The sequence below is a fragment of the Eurosta solidaginis genome, chromosome 4 (assembly GCF_040869045.1).
Source record: "Eurosta solidaginis isolate ZX-2024a chromosome 4, ASM4086904v1, whole genome shotgun sequence".
NCBI lineage: Eukaryota > Metazoa > Arthropoda > Insecta > Diptera > Tephritidae > Eurosta > Eurosta solidaginis.
Genome location: NC_090322.1, coordinates 135,546,065 through 135,571,707, shown reverse-complemented (window position 1 = coordinate 135,571,707; position 25,643 = coordinate 135,546,065).

Genomic DNA, 25,643 nt, shown 5'->3' with positions numbered 1-25,643 from the left:
TCCAGAAATGATGCCGGAAGAGACCCCAAATGATCCCGCAAAAGTCCCAAAATGACCCCGACAGGATCCCGGACCGATCCCGTAAACCATCCAGAAATGATGCCGGAGGAGACCCCAAATGATCCCGCTAAAGACCCAAAATGACCCCGACAGGGTCCCGGACGGATCCCGTAAACCATCCAGAAATGATGGCGGAAGAGACCCCAAATGATCCCGCAAAAGTCCCAAAATTACCCCCACAGGATCCCGGACGGATCCCGTAAACCATCCAGAAATGATGTCGGAAGAGACCCCAAATGATCCCGCAAAAGTCCCAAAATGACCCCGACAGGGTCCCGGACGGATCCCGAAAACCATCCAGAAATGATGCCGGGAGAGACCCCAAATGATCCCGCAAAAGTCCCAAAATGACCCCGACAGGATCCCGGACGGATACCGTAAACCATCCAGAAATGATGCCGGAGGAGACCCCAAATGATCCCGCTAAAGTCCCAAAATGACCCCGACAGGGTCCCGGACGGATCCCGTAAACCATCCAGAAATGATGCCGGAAGAGACCCCAAATGATCCCGCAAAAGTCCCAAAATGACCCCGACAGGATCCCGTAAACCATCCAGAAATGATGCCGGAAGAGACCCCAAATGATCCCCAAAAGTCCCAAAATGACCCCGACAGGATCCCGGACGGATCCCGTAAACCTTCCAGAAATGATGCCGGAGGAGACCCCAAATGATCCCGCAAAAGTCCCAAAATGACCGCGACAGGATCCCGGACGGATCCCGTAAACCATCCAGAAATGATGCCGGAAGAGACCCCAAATGATCCCGCAAAAGTCCCAAAATGACCCCGACAGGATCCCGGACGGATCCCGTAAACCATCCAGAAATGATGCCGGAGGAGACCCAAATGATCCCGCAAAAGTCTCAAAATGACCCCGACAGGATCCCGGACGGATCCCGAAAACCATCCAGAAATGATGCTGGAAGAGACCCCAAATGATCCCGCAAAAGTCCCAAAATGACCCCGACAGGATCCCGGACGGATCCCGTAAACCATCCAGAAATGATGCCGGAAGAGACCCCAAATGATCCTGCAAAAGTCCCAAAATGACGCCGACGGGATCCCGGACGGATCCCGTAAACCATCCAGAAATGATGCCGGAGGAGACCCCAAATGATCCCGCAAGTCTCAAAATGACCCCGACAGGATCCCGGACGGATCCCGAAAACCATCCAGAAATGATGCTGGAAGAGACCCCAAATGATCCCGCAAAAGTCCCAAAATGACCCCGACAGGATCCCGGACGGATCCCGTAAACCATCCAGAAATGATGCCGGAAGAGACCCCAAATGATCCCGAAAAAGTCCCAAAATGACCGCGACAGGATCCCGGACGGATCCCGTAAAGCATCCAGAAATGATGCCGGAAGAGACCCCAAATGATCCCGCAAAAGTCCCAAAATGACCCCGACAGGATCCCGTAAACCATCCAGAAATGATGCCGGAGGAGACCCCAAATGATCCCGCTAAAGTCCCAAAATGACCCCGACAGGGTCCCGGACGGATCCCGTAAACCATCCAGAAATGATGCCGGAAGAGACCCCAAATGATCCCGCAAAAGTCCCAAAATGACCCCGACGGGATCCCGTAAACCATCCGGAAATGATGCCGGAAGAAACCCCAAATGATCCCGCAAAAGTCCCAAAATGACCGCGACAGGATCCCGGACGGATCCCGTAAACCATCCAGAAATGATGCCGGAAGAGACCCCAAATGATCCCGCAAAAGTCCCAAAATGACCCCGACAGGATCCCGGACGGATCCCGTAAACCATCCAGAAATGATGCCGGAGGAGACCCCAAATGATCCCGCAAAAGTCTCAAAATGACCCCGACAGGATCCCGGACGGATCCCGAAAACCGTCCAGAAATGATGCTGGAAGAGACCCCAAATGATGCCGAAAAAGTCCCAAAATGACACCGATAGGATCCCGGACGGATCCCGTAAACCATCCAGAAATGATGCCGGAGGAGACCCCAAATGATCCCGCTAAAGTCCCAAAATGACCCCGACAGGGTCCCGGACGGAGCCCGTAAACCATCCAGAAATGATGCCGGAAGAGACCCCAAATGATCCCGCAAAAGTCCCAATATGACCCCGACAGGATCCCGGACGGATCCCGTAAACCATCCAGAAATGATGCCGGAAGAGACCCCAAATGATCCCACAAAAGTCCCAAAATGACGCCGACGGGATCCCGTAAACCATCCAGAAATGATGCCGGAAGAGACTCCAAATGGTCCCGCAAAAGTCCCAAAATGACCCCGACAGGATCCCTGACGGATCCCGTAAACCATCCAGAAATGATGCCGGAGGAGACCCCAAATGATCCCGCAAAAGTCCCAAAATGACCCCGACAGGATCCCGGACGGATCCCGTAAACCATCCAGAAATGATGCCGGAAGAGACCCCAAATGATCCCGCAAAAGTCCCAAAATGACGCCGCCGGGATCCCGGACGGATCCCGTAAACCATCCAGAAATGATGCCGGAAGAGACCCCAAATGATCCCGCAAAAGTCCCAAAATGACGCCGACGGGATCCCGGACGGATCCCTAAAACTATCCAGGAATGATTACGGAAAGGACCCAAACTGACCCCGAAAAAGTCCCGTAATGATCCCGGAAACCATCAAGAATTTATCTCTCGAAGGTACGCAAATGATCCCGAAAGTACCCCGACGGGATCCCGAAAACCATCCAGAAATGATGCCGGAAGGGTCCCCAAATGATCGCGAAATAGTCCCGAAATGATTCCGGAATAGTCCCGAAAATGTCCCAAAATAACCCCGACGGGATCCCGGACGGATTCCGAAAACTATACAGAAATGATCCCGGAAGGGTCCCAAAATGATCCCGAAATAGTCGCGAAAAAGTCCCGAAATTACCCCGGCGTAATCCCGGACCGATCCCGAAAACCATCCAGAAATGATCCCGGAGGGTCTCGATATGACCCTTACGGGATTACAAATAAGGTGAAGCTAATTAAAAACCATGTTAATAAGGCAGCAGGCGCATTGGAGCGAATAAAAAGTTACATAGAAACATACAGGTAAAGCTAATAAAAGCGTGCTAATAAAAACAATTGATGGAGGGCGGATGGCGGGAGTAGAGGAGAGGACCACTGATCGTTCCTCCAAAATTGTCTAGATCTCGTTCTGTATGTACCAGATACCAAAAACTATTGATTTAGGAGAAAATTTATTTTGAGTTATAACAATTTATAGATTTTACACCAGAGGGAGAGATAAAGGGGGGGGGGGGGGGGGGGGGGTGGGCGGGCGGAGGGTGTCACTGCTTACTTTGTAAGCCCTCGACTTATTTGACCCCTTGAGTCTGTGATATTGGTGAAGGCCAGTATACGTAAAGTTATAATGTGTAAAAATTATTGAAAAATAATTTCTCGAAGGGGTCGTGGGACCCCACCCCTCTTTCCATGTTCGAAAAAAATTTCGCTAGTAGACTACTGTCTGTGTCCCAAATTTCATCAAAATCCGTGTAGCCATTCTGGCGTGATTCAGTCGCAAAGACGAAAAAATATAATAATTAAATTATAACTGTTCCTAGGGGGCGGGGACCACGCCCCTTTTCAAAAATATATAGTTAGTAGATCCTTCTAGACTATTGGCTATATGTGTGCAAAATTTCATCCAAATCGGTCCAGCCGTTCTTGCGTGATTGAGTCACAAAGACAAACGTCTGGACAAACATCCAAACATCCAAACATCCAAACATCTTCACATCCAAACTTTGCCATTTATAATATACTAGCCTTTACCCGCGGCCCCGTCCGCAAGGAGAAAATGAAATATGTGGGCTATTCACGTTAGCCTGCTTATAAAGTTATCTGTTTAAAATTTTTTTTTCTGTCTAATGCATTTTATTTTTGTAATTGAGTAAAAAAAAGAACTTTATGAGCTGATAACCTGATAGGATCCCAAAATGATAACGAAATTATCCAGAAAAAGCCACGAAATGACCCCGACGCTATCGCGGACGGATCCCGAAAACCATCCAGAAACGCCCCGGAAGTGTTTCCAAAAGTTCCCGAAGTAGTCCCAAAAAAACCCGAAATGACAACGACACGATTCTAGACTTATCCAGATAACCACACAGAAATGATGCCTGAAGGGTACCAAATTGATCCCGAAATAGTCCCGAAAAAGTTCCGAAATTACCCTGACGGGCTCCCGGACGGATCTCAGAAACCATCCAGAAAATATCCAGGAAAAGTCCCTAAATTATCCCGACTAACTCCAGAAAAAGTTCCGAAATGGCTCCGAGGGGCTGCACGATGGATCGCGAAAACCATACAGAAATGATTCCGGAAGGATTCCAAAATGATCCCGAAATAGTCCGGAATTGACCCAGATGGGATCCCGCACAGATCCAGAAATGATCCCGGAAGGGTGCAAAAACTATCCCGGAAAAGTAACAAAAAATCCCGAAATGGCTCCTACGGCATCCCGGACGGATCCAGAAATGATCTCGGAAGGGTCCCCAAATGACCCCAAAATGGTCCCGAAATGACCCTGATGGATCCGGCAAACCATCAAGAAATTATGCCGAAAGGGTCCCAAAATGATCCCGAAATAATACAGAAAAAGTCACGAAACGACCCCTAGAGGATCCCCAAATGATCCCGTATTAGCCCCGAAAAGGTCCCGAAATAACCCCGACGGGATCCCGGACAAATCCCGAAAACCATCCAGAAATGATGCCGGAAGGAATCCCAAATGATTCCGTAAAAGTCCCGCATTGATTCCGACGGGATCCCGAACGGATACCGAAAATCATCCAGAAGTGACGCCGGAAAGATCCTCAAATGATCACCTAATAGTCCCGAAATGACCCTTAAGGGGTCATGGACGGATCCCATAAACCATCAAGAAATGATCCCGATATATTCCCGAAGAAGTCCCGAAATGACCCTGATGGGATCTCGAACGCACCCCTAAATGACCCTGACGGGATCCCGGACAGATCCCGAAATCCATCCAGAAATGATCTTGGGAAGGTCCCAAAATTATCCCGAAATAGTCTCGGAAAAGTTCAGAAATTACCCTGACGGGTTCCCAGACGAATCCTGAAAGCCATCTCTAAATGATCCCGAAAAAGTCCCGAAATGACCCTGACTGGACCCCGAAAGAATCCCGAAAACTATCCAGAAATGATGCCGGAAATGTCCTCAAATGATCACCTAATAGTTCCGAAAAGACCGTGACGGGATCCCGAACGGATCCCGACAACTATCTAGAAATGATGCCGAAAGGGCCCGCAAATGATCCCGTATTAGTCGAGAAAAAGTCCCGAAATGAACCCGACGGGATGCCGGACGAATCCCAAAAACCAGCCAGAAATGATGCCGGAAGGGACACCAAATGATCCCGAAAAAGTCCCGCAATAATTCCGACGGGATCCTGAGCGGATACCGAAATCCATCCAGAAGTGATGCCGAAAAGGTCCTCAAATGATCACCTAATAGTTCCAAAATGACCCTGACGGCATCCCGGACAGATCCCGAAATCCATCCAGAAATGATCTTGGGAGGGTCCCAAAATTATCCCGAAATAGTCTGGGAAAAGTCCAGAAATTACCCTGACGGATACCGGACGAATCCTGAAAACCAATCTTAAATGATGCCGAAAAAGTCCCGAAATGACCCTGAAGGGACCCGGAAAGGATCCCGAAAACTAACCAGAAATGATGCCGGAAAGGTCCTCAAATGATCTCCCAATAGTTCCGAAAAGACCCTGACGGGATCCCGAACGGATCCCGACAACTATCCAGAAATGATACCGAAAGGGCCCGCAAATGATCCCGTATTAGTCGAGAAAAAGTCCCGAAATGACCCCGACGGGATGCCGGACGAATCCCAAAAACCATCCAGAAATGATTTTGGAAGGGACCCCAATGATCCCGAAAAAGTCCCGCAATTATTCCGACGGGAATCTGAACGGATACCGAAAACCATCCAGAAGTGATACCGGAACGGTCCTCAAATGCTCACCTAATAGTCCCAAAATGACCCTGAGGGCATCCCGGACAAATCCCGAAATCCATCCAGAAATGATCTTGGGAAGGTCCCAAAATGATCCCGAAATAGTCTCGGAAAAGTTTAGAAATTACCCTGACGGGTTCCCGGACGAATCCTGAAAGCCATCCTTAAATGATCCCGAAAAAGCCCCGAAATGACCCTGACGGGATCCCGAAAGGATTCCAAAAACTATCCAGAAATGATGCCGGAAAGGTACTCAAATGACCCCCTAATAGTTCCGAAATGACCGTGACGGGATCCCGAACGGATCCCGACAACTATCCAGAAATTATGCCGAAAGGGTCCGCAAATGATCCCGTATTAGTCGATAAAAAGTCCCGAAATTACCCCGACGGGATCCCGGACGAATCCCAAAAACCATCCAGAAATGATGCCGGTAGGTATCCCAAATGATCCCGAAATAGTCCCGAAATGACCTCGTCGGCATCCCGGACGGATCCCGAAAATTATCCAGAAATGATGCCGGAAAGGTTCCCAAATGATCCCCTAATAGTCCCGAAATTACCCTAATGGGATCCCGGACGGATCCCGAAAACCATCCAGAAATGATGCCGAAAGGGTTCCCAAATGATCCCGTATTAGTCGCGAAAAAGTCCCGAAATGACCCCGACGGGATCCCGGACGGATCCCGAAAACCATCCAGAAATGATGCCGAAAGGGTTCCCAAATGATCCCGTATTAGTCGCGAAAAAGTCCCGAAATTACCCCGACGGGATCCCGGACGGATCCCGAAAACCATCCAGAAATGATGCCGGATGAGCCCCAAAATGATCCCGAAAAAGTCCCCAAATGACCCCGACGAGATCCCGGACGGATCCCGAAAACCATCCAGAAATGATGCCGGGAGAGCCCCCAAATGATCCCGAAAAAGTCCCCAAATGACCCCGACGATATCCCGGACGGATCCCGAAAACCATCCAGAAATGATGCCGGAAGAGCCCTCAAATGATCCCGAAAAAGTCCCCATATGACCCCGACGAGATCCAGCACGGATCCCGAAAACCATCCAGAAATGATGCCGGAAGGGTCCCCAAATGATCGCGAAATAGTCCCGAAATGATTCCGGAATAGTCCCGAAAATGTTCCAAAATAACCCCGACGGGATCCCGGACGGATCCCGTAAACTATACAGAAATGATCCCGGAAGGGTCCCAAAATGATCCCGAAATAGTCCCGAAAAAGTCCCGAAATTACCCCGGCGTAATCCCGGACCGATCCCGAAAACCATCCAGAAATGATCCCGGAAGGGTCTCGATATGACCCTTACGGGATTACAAATAAGGTGAAGCTAATTATAAAACCATGTTAATAAGGCAGCAGGCGCATTGGAGCGAATAAAAAGTTAGATAGAAACATACAGGTAAAGCTAATAAAAGCGTGCTAATAAAAACAATTGATGGAGGGCGGATGGCGGGAGTAGAGGAGAGGACCACTGATCGTTCCTCCAAAATTGTCTAGATCTCGTTCTGTATGTACCAGATACCAAAAACTATTGATTTAGGAGAAAATTTAGATTGAGTTATAACAATTTATGGATTTTACACCAGAGGGGGTGATAAAGGGGGGCGGGCGGAGGGTGTCACTGCTTACTTTGTAAGCCCTCGACTTATTTGACCCCTTGAGTCTGTGATATTGGTGAAGGCCACTATACGTAAAGTTATAATGTGTAAAAATTATGAAAAATAATTTCTCGAAGGGTCGTGGGACCCCCACCCCTCTTTCCATGTTCGAAAAAAATTTCGCTAGTAGACTACTGTCTGTGTCCCAAATTTCATCAAAATCCGTGTAGCCATTCTGGCGTGATTCAGTCGCAAAGACGAAAATATATAATAATTAAATTATAACTGTTCCTAGGGGGCGGGGACCACGCCCCTTTTGAAAAATATATAGCTAGTAGATCCTTCTAGACTATTGGCTATATGTGTGCAAAATTTCATCCAAATCGGTCCAGCCGTTCTTGCGTTATTGAGTCACAAAGACAAACGTCTGGACAAACATCCAAACATCCAAACATCCAAACATCCAAACATCCAAACATCCAAACATCCAAACATCCAAACATCTAAACATCCAAACATCTTAACATCCAAACTTTCCCATTTATAATATATATTAGATATTAGACTAGCCTTTACCCGCGGCCCCGTCCGCAAGGAGACATTTAAATATATGGGCTATTCGCGTTAGCCTGCTTATCAAGTTATCTGTTTAAAATTTTGTTTTCTGTCTAATGCATTTTATTTTTGAATTGAGTAAAAAAAAGAACTAAATGAGCTGATAACCTTATAGGAACCCAAATGATCCCGAAATTATCCAGAAAAAGCTACGAAATGACCCCCACGCTATCGCGGACGGATCCCGAAAACCATCCAGAAATGCCCCGAAAGGGTCTCCAAAAGTTCCCGGAATAGTCCCAAAAAAACCAGAAATGACAACGACACGATTCTAGACGTATCCAGAGAACCACACAGAAATGATCCCTGAAGGTGGTCCAAAATGATCCCGAAAAGGTTCCGAAATGACCATGACGGGCTCCTGGGCGGATCTCAAAAACCATCCAGAAAATATCCAGGAAGGGTCCCTAAATTATCCCGACATACTCCAGAAAAAGTTCCGAAATGGCTCCGAGGGGATCCACGACGGATCGCGAAAACCATAGAAAAATGAACCCGGAAGGGTCCCACAATGAATCCGAAATAGTCCGGAAATGACCCAAATGGGATCCCGCACAGATCCAGAAATGATCCCGGAAGGGTCCAAAAACTATCCCGGAACAGTAACAAAAAATCCCGAAATGCCTCCTACGGCATCCCGGACGGATCCAGAAATGATCTCGGAAGGGTCCCCAAATGATCCCAAAATGGTCCCGAAATGACCCTGATGGATCGGGCAAACCATCAAGAATTTATTCCGGAAGGTTCCCCAAATGATCCAGAAATAATACAGAAAAAGTCACGAAAGAACCCCTAGAGGATCCCCAAACGATCCCATATTAGACCCGAAAAGGTCCCGAGATAGGTCAGGTCAGGTTGGGTGGTAGCTTCCCTGATGAGAGGAAGCTCACTTGGACAACATGACGGTCCGTTGTGATACCACATATAATAAACTAAACTAACGGTGACGTAGATATAACTACTTAGAGAACCGTTGGGTAGCAACGATAAAGTTCCGAATGATCCCGATCTCAACCTTGGATAGCTCCTCGGGAGATCCAAGTAAGTCACGACCAAAATACTTTCGCCTAGTTCTGGCAAAAGCTGGGCAGTCAAGCATAAAGTGATTTGGTGATTCCACCTCATCATCCTCCATACAGCTGCAGCAGGATGGAGTTTCCAATATATTGAGACGTACCGCATGGATACCCATGGGACAGTGCCCTGTCAAAACCCCAATGACCATTGATAGGTGAACCTTAGTGAACCCAATTATTTCAGCAGACCTCCTGCCATCCACTTTCGGCCAGAAAGATCTTGATATCCTACAAGACGTAGTGTCCGCCCAACGTTTGCTGAGCTGACTCGAGGCCCAGCTATGGAAGAGCAATCCACAGGTGGCTATCGGAATCCCGAAATCCCTACAGCCATCTTCATCCGGTTCAGTTGTACCGATTCGGGCTAAGAGATCCGCTTGACAGTTACCCGGAATATCACTATGGCCCGGGACCCAGATAATCTTAATTGTAAAATAATTCGATGCAATCGCAAGTGTGGTCAGGCACTCCCAGACCACCCTCGATCGCACTGTAGTTGAGCTCAAGGCCTTTATAGCCGCTTGGCTATCAGAGTAGATGTTAAATTCCCTAACCGTAGTAGCGCTGGATAGCATTTCATCCACCGCATCCTTAATCGCAGCAACTTCCGCTTGGAATACACTGCAGTGATCAGCCAACTTAAACTTGCGGCTTACATTTAGCTCTTGACAAAAGACCCCCCCGCCAACCTTTCCGTCCAACTTCGACCCATCCGTGAACAAGTTAACCGGTCCCATGCCCCAGATAATTCCTCTTCTCCACTCCTCCCTCGGGGGAATGACTGGGGTGAAGGTTGTATAGGGAGCGGCCACCGGCATGCAATAGTCCGTCCTGTCCGGGATAAAGTCGAAACTAGTAAGAAGGCTAGAGTGTCCGAAATCAGAAAGCATATAACCCATATCACGAAGCCTGACCAACGACCGGGCCGCGGCTGCCTTTCCCGCAATATCTACTGGATGTATATTCAGCATGACATTCAGTGCCAAGGTAGGTGTTGTTCTCATAGCGCCACTGATGCCGATAAGCGCCGTCCGTTGCACTGACACTAGCATTTTGGAGGTGCTCGCCGTGTCCAGTGCTTTCCACCAGACCAGCACCCCATATAGCAGAATCGGTTTGACAACCATCTCATAAAGCCAGTGTACTACTCCTGGCGAGAGCCCCCATCTCTTTCCGATAGCCCCCCTGCAGCAGTACAAGGCAACCGCGGCCTTCCTGGCCCTATCTTCCACATTGGGCCTCCAGGACAGCTTCTTGTCCAGAACAATTCCCAAATATTTAACCCTGTCAGTAAGTACCAACGGTACCCCTCCAATCGAAGGAGTTCTGAAGTCGGGTATCTTATATCTCCTTGTAAAAAGAACCAATTCTGTTTTTCCCGGGTTGACCGCCACTCCACATGATTCAGCCCACCTAGCCACAGTATCCAGGTATCCCTGCAGAACATCGCGCAGGGTGCCCAGAAATTTGCCCCTGACTAGGATAGCGAGGTCATCTGCATAGGCAACCACCCGACAGCCATTGGCTTCCAGCTCCACAAGAAGCTCGTTGACTACCACAACCCAGAGCAGAGGAGATAGGACACCTCCCTGTGGCGTGCCCCTGCACACCTTCCTCCTTATTATGGCTCCTCCCCACTCCGCTGCGACAATTCTGCCGCATAGAAGTTTGCTAATAAATTCAACCAGAGCCGCTTCGACTCCTAAACCCACCAGAGCTCTTTCGATTGCCCCCGGTAGAACATTGTTAAAAGCCCCCTCGATGTCTAGAAAGGCACCCAGAGCATACTCTTTATGTTCTAGAGACCCCTCTATTTGCTTTACAATCGAATGGAGAGCCGTTTCCGTCGATCTGCCTTTGCAGTACGCATGATGTGAAGCCGACAGTAACCCCCCAGGTATCCTTTCTCGTAGGTACAGGTCAATCAGCCGCTCAAGCGTCTTAAGAAGAAACGACGAGAGACTGATTGGCCTGAAATCCTTAGGTGTTACATGAGAGCCCGACGAGATCCGGGACGGATCCCGAAAACCATGCAGAAATGATGCCGAAAGGGTTCCCAAATGATCCCGTATTAGTCGCGAAAAAGTCCCGAAATGACCCCGACGGGATCCCAGACGGATCCCGAAAACCATCCAGAAATGATGCCGGAAGAGCCCCCAAATGATCCCGAAAAAGTCCCCAAATGACCCCGACGAGATCCCGGACGGATCCCGAAAACCATCCAGAAATGATGCCGGAAGAGCCCCCAAATGATCCCGAAAAAGTCCCCAAATGACCCCGACGAGATCCGGGACGGATCCCGAAAACCATCCAGAGATGATGCCGAAAGGGTTCCCAAATGATCCCGTATTAGTCGCGAAAAAGTCCCGAAATGACCCCGACGGGATCCCAGACGGATCCCGAAAACCATCCAGAAATGATGCCGGAAGAGCCCCCAAATGATCCCGAAAAAGTCCCGAAATGACCCCAACGGGATCCCGGACGGATCCCGAAAACCATCCAGAAATGATGCCGGAAGAGCCCCCAAATGATCCCGAAAAAGTCCCGAAATGACCCCGACGGGATCCCAGACGGATCCCGAAAACCATCCAGAAATGATGCCGGAAGAGCCCCCAAATGATCCCGAAAAAGTCCCGAAATGACCCCAACGGGATCCCGGACGAATCCCAAAAACCAGCCAGAAATGATGCCGGAAGGGACACCAAATGATCCCGAAAAAGTCCCGCAATAATTCCGACGGGATCCTGAGCGGATACCGAAATCCATCCAGAAGTGATGCCGAAAAGGTCCTCAAATGATCACCTAATAGTTCCAAAATGACCCTGACGGCATCCCGGACAGATCCCGAAATCCATCCAGAAATGATCTTGGGAGGGTCCCAAAATTATCCCGAAATAGTCTGGGAAAAGTCCAGAAATTACCCTGACGGATACCGGACGAATCCTGAAAACCAATCTTAAATGATGCCGAAAAAGTCCCGAAATGACCCTGAAGGGACCCGGAAAGGATCCCGAAAACTAACCAGAAATGATGCCGGAAAGGTCCTCAAATGATCTCCCAATAGTTCCGAAAAGACCCTGACGGGATCCCGAACGGATCCCGACAACTATCCAGAAATGATACCGAAAGGGCCCGCAAATGATCCCGTATTAGTCGAGAAAAAGTCCCGAAATGACCCCGACGGGATGCCGGACGAATCCCAAAAACCATCCAGAAATGATTTTGGAAGGGACCCCAATGATCCCGAAAAAGTCCCGCAATTATTCCGACGGGAATCTGAACGGATACCGAAAACCATCCAGAAGTGATACCGGAACGGTCCTCAAATGCTCACCTAATAGTCCCAAAATGACCCTGAGGGCATCCCGGACAAATCCCGAAATCCATCCAGAAATGATCTTGGGAAGGTCCCAAAATGATCCCGAAATAGTCTCGGAAAAGTTTAGAAATTACCCTGACGGGTTCCCGGACGAATCCTGAAAGCCATCCTTAAATGATCCCGAAAAAGCCCCGAAATGACCCTGACGGGATCCCGAAAGGATTCCAAAAACTATCCAGAAATGATGCCGGAAAGGTACTCAAATGACCCCCTAATAGTTCCGAAATGACCGTGACGGGATCCCGAACGGATCCCGACAACTATCCAGAAATTATGCCGAAAGGGTCCGCAAATGATCCCGTATTAGTCGATAAAAAGTCCCGAAATTACCCCGACGGGATCCCGGACGAATCCCAAAAACCATCCAGAAATGATGCCGGTAGGTATCCCAAATGATCCCGAAATAGTCCCGAAATGACCTCGTCGGCATCCCGGACGGATCCCGAAAATTATCCAGAAATGATGCCGGAAAGGTTCCCAAATGATCCCCTAATAGTCCCGAAATTACCCTAATGGGATCCCGGACGGATCCCGAAAACCATCCAGAAATGATGCCGAAAGGGTTCCCAAATGATCCCGTATTAGTCGCGAAAAAGTCCCGAAATGACCCCGACGGGATCCCGGACGGATCCCGAAAACCATCCAGAAATGATGCCGAAAGGGTTCCCAAATGATCCCGTATTAGTCGCGAAAAAGTCCCGAAATTACCCCGACGGGATCCCGGACGGATCCCGAAAACCATCCAGAAATGATGCCGGATGAGCCCCAAAATGATCCCGAAAAAGTCCCCAAATGACCCCGACGAGATCCCGGACGGATCCCGAAAACCATCCAGAAATGATGCCGGGAGAGCCCCCAAATGATCCCGAAAAAGTCCCCAAATGACCCCGACGATATCCCGGACGGATCCCGAAAACCATCCAGAAATGATGCCGGAAGAGCCCTCAAATGATCCCGAAAAAGTCCCCATATGACCCCGACGAGATCCAGCACGGATCCCGAAAACCATCCAGAAATGATGCCGGAAGGGTCCCCAAATGATCGCGAAATAGTCCCGAAATGATTCCGGAATAGTCCCGAAAATGTTCCAAAATAACCCCGACGGGATCCCGGACGGATCCCGTAAACTATACAGAAATGATCCCGGAAGGGTCCCAAAATGATCCCGAAATAGTCCCGAAAAAGTCCCGAAATTACCCCGGCGTAATCCCGGACCGATCCCGAAAACCATCCAGAAATGATCCCGGAAGGGTCTCGATATGACCCTTACGGGATTACAAATAAGGTGAAGCTAATTATAAAACCATGTTAATAAGGCAGCAGGCGCATTGGAGCGAATAAAAAGTTAGATAGAAACATACAGGTAAAGCTAATAAAAGCGTGCTAATAAAAACAATTGATGGAGGGCGGATGGCGGGAGTAGAGGAGAGGACCACTGATCGTTCCTCCAAAATTGTCTAGATCTCGTTCTGTATGTACCAGATACCAAAAACTATTGATTTAGGAGAAAATTTAGATTGAGTTATAACAATTTATGGATTTTACACCAGAGGGGGTGATAAAGGGGGGCGGGCGGAGGGTGTCACTGCTTACTTTGTAAGCCCTCGACTTATTTGACCCCTTGAGTCTGTGATATTGGTGAAGGCCACTATACGTAAAGTTATAATGTGTAAAAATTATGAAAAATAATTTCTCGAAGGGTCGTGGGACCCCCACCCCTCTTTCCATGTTCGAAAAAAATTTCGCTAGTAGACTACTGTCTGTGTCCCAAATTTCATCAAAATCCGTGTAGCCATTCTGGCGTGATTCAGTCGCAAAGACGAAAATATATAATAATTAAATTATAACTGTTCCTAGGGGGCGGGGACCACGCCCCTTTTGAAAAATATATAGCTAGTAGATCCTTCTAGACTATTGGCTATATGTGTGCAAAATTTCATCCAAATCGGTCCAGCCGTTCTTGCGTTATTGAGTCACAAAGACAAACGTCTGGACAAACATCCAAACATCCAAACATCCAAACATCCAAACATCCAAACATCCAAACATCCAAACATCCAAACATCTAAACATCCAAACATCTTAACATCCAAACTTTCCCATTTATAATATATATTAGATATTAGACTAGCCTTTACCCGCGGCCCCGTCCGCAAGGAGACATTTAAATATATGGGCTATTCGCGTTAGCCTGCTTATCAAGTTATCTGTTTAAAATTTTGTTTTCTGTCTAATGCATTTTATTTTTGAATTGAGTAAAAAAAAGAACTAAATGAGCTGATAACCTTATAGGAACCCAAATGATCCCGAAATTATCCAGAAAAAGCTACGAAATGACCCCCACGCTATCGCGGACGGATCCCGAAAACCATCCAGAAATGCCCCGAAAGGGTCTCCAAAAGTTCCCGGAATAGTCCCAAAAAAACCAGAAATGACAACGACACGATTCTAGACGTATCCAGAGAACCACACAGAAATGATCCCTGAAGGTGGTCCAAAATGATCCCGAAAAGGTTCCGAAATGACCATGACGGGCTCCTGGGCGGATCTCAAAAACCATCCAGAAAATATCCAGGAAGGGTCCCTAAATTATCCCGACATACTCCAGAAAAAGTTCCGAAATGGCTCCGAGGGGATCCACGACGGATCGCGAAAACCATAGAAAAATGAACCCGGAAGGGTCCCACAATGAATCCGAAATAGTCCGGAAATGACCCAAATGGGATCCCGCACAGATCCAGAAATGATCCCGGAAGGGTCCAAAAACTATCCCGGAACAGTAACAAAAAATCCCGAAATGCCTCCTACGGCATCCCGGACGGATCCAGAAATGATCTCGGAAGGGTCCCCAAATGATCCCAAAATGGTCCCGAAATGACCCTGATGGATCGGGCAAACCATCAAGAATTTATTCCGGAAGGTTCCCCAAATGATCCAGAAATAATACAGAAAAAGTCACGAAAGAACCCCTAGAGGATCCCCAAACGATCCCATATTAGACCCGAAAAGGTCCCGAGATAGGTCAGGTCAGGTTGGGTGGTAGCTTCCCTGATGAGAGGAAGCTCACTTGGACAACATGACGGTCCGTTGTGATACCACATATAATAAACTAAACTAACGGTGACGTAGATATAACTACTTAGAGAACCGTTGGGTAGCAACGATAAAGTTCCGAATGATCCCGATCTCAACCTTGGATAGCTCCTCGGGAGATCCAAGTAAGTCACGACCAAAATACTTTCGCCTAGTTCTGGCAAAAGCTGGGCAGTCAAGCATAAAGTGATTTGGTGATTCCACCTCATCATCCTCCATACAGCTGCAGCAGGATGGAGTTTCCAATATATTGAGACGTACCGCATGGATACCCATGGGACAGTGCCCTGTCAAAACCCCAATGACCATTGATAGGTGAACCTTAGTGAACCCAATTATTTCAGCAGACCTCCTGCCATCCACTTTCGGCCAGAAAGATCTTGATATCCTACAAGACGTAGTGTCCGCCCAACGTTTGCTGAGCTGACTCGAGGCCCAGCTATGGAAGAGCAATCCACAGGTGGCTATCGGAATCCCGAAATCCCTACAGCCATCTTCATCCGGTTCAGTTGTACCGATTCGGGCTAAGAGATCCGCTTGACAGTTACCCGGAATATCACTATGGCCCGGGACCCAGATAATCTTAATTGTAAAATAATTCGATGCAATCGCAAGTGTGGTCAGGCACTCCCAGACCACCCTCGATCGCACTGTAGTTGAGCTCAAGGCCTTTATAGCCGCTTGGCTATCAGAGTAGATGTTAAATTCCCTAACCGTAGTAGCGCTGGATAGCATTTCATCCACCGCATCCTTAATCGCAGCAACTTCCGCTTGGAATACACTGCAGTGATCAGCCAACTTAAACTTGCGGCTTACATTTAGCTCTTGACAAAAGACCCCCCCGCCAACCTTTCCGTCCAACTTCGACCCATCCGTGAACAAGTTAACCGGTCCCATGCCCCAGATAATTCCTCTTCTCCACTCCTCCCTCGGGGGAATGACTGGGGTGAAGGTTGTATAGGGAGCGGCCACCGGCATGCAATAGTCCGTCCTGTCCGGGATAAAGTCGAAACTAGTAAGAAGGCTAGAGTGTCCGAAATCAGAAAGCATATAACCCATATCACGAAGCCTGACCAACGACCGGGCCGCGGCTGCCTTTCCCGCAATATCTACTGGATGTATATTCAGCATGACATTCAGTGCCAAGGTAGGTGTTGTTCTCATAGCGCCACTGATGCCGATAAGCGCCGTCCGTTGCACTGACACTAGCATTTTGGAGGTGCTCGCCGTGTCCAGTGCTTTCCACCAGACCAGCACCCCATATAGCAGAATCGGTTTGACAACCATCTCATAAAGCCAGTGTACTACTCCTGGCGAGAGCCCCCATCTCTTTCCGATAGCCCCCCTGCAGCAGTACAAGGCAACCGCGGCCTTCCTGGCCCTATCTTCCACATTGGGCCTCCAGGACAGCTTCTTGTCCAGAACAATTCCCAAATATTTAACCCTGTCAGTAAGTACCAACGGTACCCCTCCAATCGAAGGAGTTCTGAAGTCGGGTATCTTATATCTCCTTGTAAAAAGAACCAATTCTGTTTTTCCCGGGTTGACCGCCACTCCACATGATTCAGCCCACCTAGCCACAGTATCCAGGTATCCCTGCAGAACATCGCGCAGGGTGCCCAGAAATTTGCCCCTGACTAGGATAGCGAGGTCATCTGCATAGGCAACCACCCGACAGCCATTGGCTTCCAGCTCCACAAGAAGCTCGTTGACTACCACAACCCAGAGCAGAGGAGATAGGACACCTCCCTGTGGCGTGCCCCTGCACACCTTCCTCCTTATTATGGCTCCTCCCCACTCCGCTGCGACAATTCTGCCGCATAGAAGTTTGCTAATAAATTCAACCAGAGCCGCTTCGACTCCTAAACCCACCAGAGCTCTTTCGATTGCCCCCGGTAGAACATTGTTAAAAGCCCCCTCGATGTCTAGAAAGGCACCCAGAGCATACTCTTTATGTTCTAGAGACCCCTCTATTTGCTTTACAATCGAATGGAGAGCCGTTTCCGTCGATCTGCCTTTGCAGTACGCATGATGTGAAGCCGACAGTAACCCCCCAGGTATCCTTTCTCGTAGGTACAGGTCAATCAGCCGCTCAAGCGTCTTAAGAAGAAACGACGAGAGACTGATTGGCCTGAAATCCTTAGGTGTTACATGAGAGCCCGACGAGATCCGGGACGGATCCCGAAAACCATGCAGAAATGATGCCGAAAGGGTTCCCAAATGATCCCGTATTAGTCGCGAAAAAGTCCCGAAATGACCCCGACGGGATCCCAGACGGATCCCGAAAACCATCCAGAAATGATGCCGGAAGAGCCCCCAAATGATCCCGAAAAAGTCCCCAAATGACCCCGACGAGATCCCGGACGGATCCCGAAAACCATCCAGAAATGATGCCGGAAGAGCCCCCAAATGATCCCGAAAAAGTCCCCAAATGACCCCGACGAGATCCGGGACGGATCCCGAAAACCATCCAGAGATGATGCCGAAAGGGTTCCCAAATGATCCCGTATTAGTCGCGAAAAAGTCCCGAAATGACCCCGACGGGATCCCAGACGGATCCCGAAAACCATCCAGAAATGATGCCGGAAGAGCCCCCAAATGATCCCGAAAAAGTCCCGAAATGACCCCAACGGGATCCCGGACGGATCCCGAAAACCATCCAGAAATGATGCCGGAAGGGTCCTCAAATGATCGCGAAATAATCCCGAAATGATTCCGGAATAGTCCCGAAAATGTCCCAAAATAACCCCGACGGGATCCCGGACGGATCCCGAAAACTATACAGAAATGATCCCGGAAGGGTCCCAAAATGATACCGAAATAGTCCCGAAAAAGTTCCGAAATTACCCCGGCCGGATCCCGAACCGATCCCGAAAACCATCCAGAAATGATCCCGGAAGGGTCTCCATATGAGGTGAAGCTAATTATGAAACCATGTTAATAAGGCGGCAGGCGCAGGAGCGAATGAAAAGTTACATAGAAACATACAGGTAAAGCTAATAAAAGCGTGCTAATAAAAACGATTGAAGGAGGACGGATGGCGGGGGTAAAAGGAGAGGACCACTGATCGTTCCTCCAAAATTGTCTAGATCTCGATCTGTATGTGCCAGATACCAAAAACTATTGAAGTAGGAGAAAATATATATTGAGTTATAACAATTTATAGATTTTACACCAGAGGGGGAAGGGGCGGAGGGTGTCACTGCTTACTTTGTAAGCTCTCGACTTATTTGACCCATTGAGTATGTGATATTGGTGAAGGCCAGTATACGTAAAGTTATAATGTGTAAAAATTATTAAAAAGTAATTGCTCGAAAGGGTCGTGGGACCCCCACCCCTCTTTCCATGTTCGAAAAAAATTTCGCTAGTATACTACTGTCTGTGTCCCAAATTTCATCAAAATCCGTGTAGCCATTCTGGCGTGATTCAGTCGCAAAGACGAAAAAATATAATAATTAAATTATAACTGTTCCTAGGGGGCGGGGACCACGCCCCTTTTGAAAAATATATAGCTAGTAGATCCTTCTAGACTATTGGCTATATGTGTGCAAAATTTCATCCAAATCGGTCCAGCCGTTCTTGCGTTATTGAGTCACGAAGACAAACGTCTGGACAAACATCCAAACATCCAAACATCCAAACATCCAAACATCTTAAAATCCAAACTTTCCCATTTATAATATATATTAGATATATATATAATATATATATTAGATATTAGATTAGATATTAGATTAGATTAGATTAGCGATACCCGACAGATGATGTTCTGGGTCACCCTAGTCCACATTTTGGTCGATATCTCGAAAACGCCTTCACATATACAACTGAGGGCCACTCCCTTTCAAAATCGTCATTAATACCTTTAATTTGATACCCATATCGTACAAACACATTATAGAGTCACCCCTGGTCTACCTTTATGGCGATATCTCGAAAAGGCGTCCACCTTTAGAACTAAGGCCCACTCTCCTTTAAAATGTTCTTAAATACCTTCCATTTGATACCCACGTCATACAAACACATTCCAGGGTTACCATAGGTTCATTTTCCTAAATGGTGATTTTCCCTTATTTTGTCTCCAAAGCTCTCAGCTGAGTATGTTCGGTTACACCCGAACTTAGCCTTCCTTACTTGTTTTATTTTTGGATATCAATTTTGTTTCAAAGTAGGTTGGTCACGCTTCCATAAGAAGTTTCTGGCGATCGCTGATTTATTATGTTCTATAAAATTTTTTTTAGTATATATCTATTTTTCATTTTGATTTTTCGAAAAATAACGACAACCAATCCGCGAGCGGAAATGGCGCTGGCACGTACACAAACCCAAACTGACTTGGTCGCTTTCAAAATTAAAGTATCGCATTGTTTTCTTAAATGCATTTAAAAATACTTCGACATGCGTTTAATTAAATAAATTAAACAAAGCTTTAGTTTTTTCGTTGAGGTAAACCAAAAATATACCCAAAAATATTACCTCAAAAGTCATTTTAAACGAAATTATAGCAGTTTAGTTCCTAATAGGCACAGCTTACTACATTCGGTTATTGGCGATAGGTCAGAATGCGTGCCCTTTTGGCTCATATTTGGAACAAATATTACGTACACTCCGGTAGAAGTGACATCAAAATACTTTGGGGTTCGAGGAGGGACAAGCATCTACCAGCGGGTAAGGGGCTTAGAATATACCCGCGGTAGGTATGCCTATAGTGAGAGGCGACTAAAATGCCAAATTGATTCAAAGAGTTGTGTAGCGCAACCCTCTCAAGGGATTGCCAGCGCAATATATAGCTTCTCCAACCCAATTGGCAACATCACCTACTCGTGGCGAATCCTGTTTCATTAACAGCCGAGGCTCTGGCGACCCTGAACTCCTGTGGATCTAGAGGGTGGGAGGGCGGTTTTGGCGAAGAATGTTTCATGTGGTCATACCAAATCGTTCCCCAGATGGTCGGGCTAGTACCTTTATGGTGATTGCTAGCCGAACGACCCGGTTCTTCATCCGCATAGCCTAAGCGTTTTACAAAAACAATTGCGTGAAAGCGCTTATGGGGTTACGACCGCTGCCTTAGTTTAAATTTGGTTCTGAAAATTCAAAAATAACAAATTTTTTTTGTGAAAACGTGCTGCAAGTTTTCGAAAAAAAATTTTTGTTATACTTATAAGGTGTTATTACATGATTTCTAACTCAGTAGGTAGAGCAACGCTGTAGGAAAAATCTCTTGTTCAAAACTGGTGCGTTTCTAGTATATTCGGAACCTCTACTAGTTCTCCCCCTATATATTTTACATGTTTCAACTGGTGAATTTTACATGGCGATGTCCTATTTGGTTCGAGTTGCATTAACTTTTCTATAGTTTCCAACTAGATACATACATGTTTCCATTTTAGAATTAGTTGTTTTCTTGGTACTATTTCGTTGGTTCCGACCGAAAAGATATTCTAAATGCTGCTTCAAGTACGATATTTGTCCATTTATCGATACTTCCGAGCAAGTAGGAAAGTTTGGGAAGAGGGATCATGCTCATAGTTGAAGTTACTTAAACCTGGCGGTAGTTTCTTTTTGTAGATAGCATATTTCTCAATTTAAATAAAAATAAGAATCCAAGCCGTCGATTTTATATCTGGGTAAAATCTAGTTTGTACCGAACTAGTAATAGGTCTAGCTCTGAACCCTATTTTTTTGGTTCTTTTTTCCTAATTTAGGTATAGTTCCGAAACAGAAATATGTATCACTAGTTACTGACTGAAAGAATTTCAGGGAACGCCCACTATTTTTATACTCAGTTGAGCAGAGCTCACAGAGTATATTAACTTTGATTGGATAACGGTTGGTTGTACAGGTATAAAGGAATCGAGATAGATATAGACTTCCATATATCAAAATCATCAGTATCGAAAAAAAATTTGATTGAGCCATGTCCGTCCGTCCGTCCGTCTGTCCGTTAACACGATAACTTGAGTAAATTTTGAGGTATCTTGATGAAATTTGGTATGTAGATTCCTGGGCACTCATCTCAGATCGCTTTTTAAAATGAACGATATCGGACTATAACCACGCCCACTTTTTCGATATCGAAAATTTCGAAAAACCGAAAAAATGCGATAATTCATTGCCAAAGGAGGCTAAAGCGATGAAACTTGGTAGATGGGTTGGCGTTATGACGCAGAATAGAAAATTAGTAAGATTTTGGACAATAGGCGTGGCACCCCCCACTTTTACAAGAAGGTAAATTAAAAGTTTTGCAAGCTGTAATTTGACAGTCGTTAAAGATATCATGATGAAGTTTGGCAGGAACGTTACTACTATTACTATATATGTGCTAAATAAAAATTAGCAAAATTGGATGAAGAACACGCCCACTTTTTAAAAAAAATTTTTTTTAAATTCAAATTTTAACAAAAAATTTAATATCTTTACTGTATATAAGTAAATTAAGTCAAAATTCAACTGCAGTAATGACATGATGTAACAAAATATAAAAATAAAAGAAAATTTCAAAATGGGCGTGGCTCCGCCCATTTTCATTTAGTTTTTCTAGAATACTTTTAATGCCATAAGTCGAACAAAAATTTACCAATCCTTCTCAAATTTGGTAGGGGCATAGATTCTATGACGGTAACTGTTCCCTGTGAAAATGGGCAAATCGGTGGAAGCCACGGCCAGTTTTTATACACAGTCGACCGTCTGTCCCTCCGCTCGGCCGTTAACACGATAACTTGAGCAAAAACCGATATATCTTTACTAAACTTAGCCCGCGTATTTATCTGAACTCACTTTATCTTGGTATAAAAAATGGCCGAAATCCGACCATAACCACGCCCACTTTATCGATATCGAAAATTACGAAAAATTAAAAAATGCCATAATTCTATACCAAATACGAAAAAAGGGATGAAACATGGTAACTGGATTGGTTTATTGACCCAAAATATAACTTTGGAAAAAACTTTGTAAAATGGGTGTGACACCTACCATATTAAGTAGAAGAAAATGAAAAAGTTCTACAAGGCGAAATCAACAGCCCTTGGAATCTTGGCAGGAATACTGTTAGTGGTATTGCATATATAAATAAATTAGCAGTACCCGACAGATGATTTTCTGGATCACTTGGTCCACATTTTGGTCGATATCGCGAGAACGCCCTCACATATAAATCTAAGGGCCACTCGCTTTTAAAACCCTCATTAATACCTTTAATTTGATATCCATATCGTACAAGCACTTTCTAGAGTCACCCCTGGCCCACCCTAATGGCGATATCTCGAAAAGGCGTCCACCTATAGACCTAATGCCCACTCCCTCTTAAAATGCTCAGTAACAACCTTCGTTTGATACCCATATCGTACAAACATTCTAGAGTCACCCTTGGTCCACCTTTATGGCGATATCTCTAAAAGGCGTCCACCTATAGAACTAAGGATTACTCCCTTTTAAAATACTCATTACCACCTTTCATTTGATACCCATATCGTACAAACACATTCTAGAGTCACGCTGGCCCACCCTAATGGCGATATCTCGAAAAGGCGTCCACCTATAGACCTAATGCCCACTCCCTCTTAAAATGCTCAGTAACACCTTTCGTTTGATACCCATATCGTACAAACATTCTAGAGTCACCCCTGGCCCACCCTAATGGCGATATCTCGAAAAGGCGTCCACCTATAGACCTAATGCCCACTCCCTCTTAAAATGCTCAGTAACAACCTTCGTTTGATACCCATATCGTACAAACATTCTAGAGTCACCCTTGGTCCACCTTTATGGCGATATCTCTAAAAGGCGTCCACCTATAGAACTAAGGATTACTCCCTTTTAAAATACTCATTACCACCTTTCATTTGATACCCATATCGTACAAACACATTCTAGAGTCACGCTGGCCCACCCTAATGGCGATATCTCGAAAAGGCGTCCACCTGTAGACCTAATGCCCACTCCCTCTTAAAATGCTCAGTAACACCTTTCGTTTGATACCCATATCGTACAAACATTCTATAGTCACCCTTGGTCCACCTTTATGGCGATATCTCGAAAAGGCGTCCACCTATAGAACTAAGGATTACTCCCTATTAAAATACTCATTACCACCTTTCATTTGATACCCATATCGTACAAACACATTCTAGAGTCACGCTGGCCCACCCTAATGGCGATATCTCGAAAAGGCGTCCACCTATAGACCTAATGCCCACTCCCTCTTAAAATGCTCAGTAACAACCTTCGTTTGATACCCATATCGTACAAACATTCTAGAGTCACCCTTGGTCCACCTTTATGGCGATATCTCTAAAAGGCGTCCACCTATAGAACTAAGGATTACTCCCTTTTAAAATACTCATTACCACCTTTCATTTGATACCCATATCGTACAAACACATTCTAGAGTCACGCTGGCCCACCCTAATGGCGATATCTCGAAAAGGCGTCCACCTGTAGACCTAATGCCCACTCCCTCTTAAAATGCTCAGTAACACCTTTCGTTTGATACCCATATCGTACAAACATTCTATAGTCACCCTTGGTCCACCTTTATGGCGATATCTCGAAAAGGCGTCCACCTATAGAACTAAGGATTACTCCCTATTAAAATACTCATTACCACCTTTCATTTGATACCCATATCGTACAAACACATTCTAGAGTCACGCTGGCCCACCCTAATGGCGATATCTCGAAAAGGCGTCCACCTATAGACCTAATGCCCACTCCCTCTTAAAATGCTCAGTAACACCTTTCGTTTGATACCCATATCGTACAAACATTCTAGAGTCACCCCTGGCCCACCCTAATGGCGATATCTCGAAAAGGCGTCCACCTATAGACCTAATGCCCACTCCCTCTTAAAATGCTCAGTAACAACCTTCGTTTGATACCCATATCGTACAAACATTCTAGAGTCACCCTTGGTCCACCTTTATGGCGATATCTCTAAAAGGCGTCCACCTATAGACCTAATGCCCACTACCTCTTAAAATGCTCAGTAACACCTTTTATTTGATTCCCATATCGTACAAACACATTCCAGAGACACCCCTGGTCCACCTTTATGGCGATATCTCGAAAAGGCGTCCACCTATAGAACTAAGGATTACTCCCTATTAAAATACTCATTACCACCTTTCATTTGATACCCATATCGTACAAACACATTCTAGAGTCACGCTGGCCCACCCTAATGGCGATATCTCGAAAAGGCGTCCACCTATAGACCTAATGCCCACTCCCTCTTAAAATGCTCAGTAACACCTTTCGTTTGATACCCATATCGTACAAACATTCTAGAGTCACCCCTGGCCCACCCTAATGGCGATATCTCGAAAAGGCGTCCACCCGTAGACCTAATGTCCACTCCCTCTTAAAATGCTCAGTAACACCTTTCGTTTGGTACCCATATCGTACAAACATTCTAGAGCCACCCCTGGCCCACCCTAATGGCGATATCTCGAAAAGCCGTCCACCTATAGACCTAATGCCCACTCCCTCTTAAAATGCTCAGTAACACCTTACGTTTGATACCCATATCGTACAAACATTCTAGAGTCACCCCTGGCCCACCCTAATGGCGATATCTCGAAAAGGCGTCCACCTATAGACCTAATGCCCACTCCCTCTTAAAATGCTCAGTAACAACCTTCGTTTGATACCCATATCGTACAAACATTCTAGAGTCACCCTTGGTCCACCTTTATGGCGATATCTCTAAAAGGCGTCCACCTATAGAACTAAGGATTACTCCCTTTTAAAATACTCATTACCACCTTTCATTTGATACCCATATCGTACAAACACATTCTAGAGTC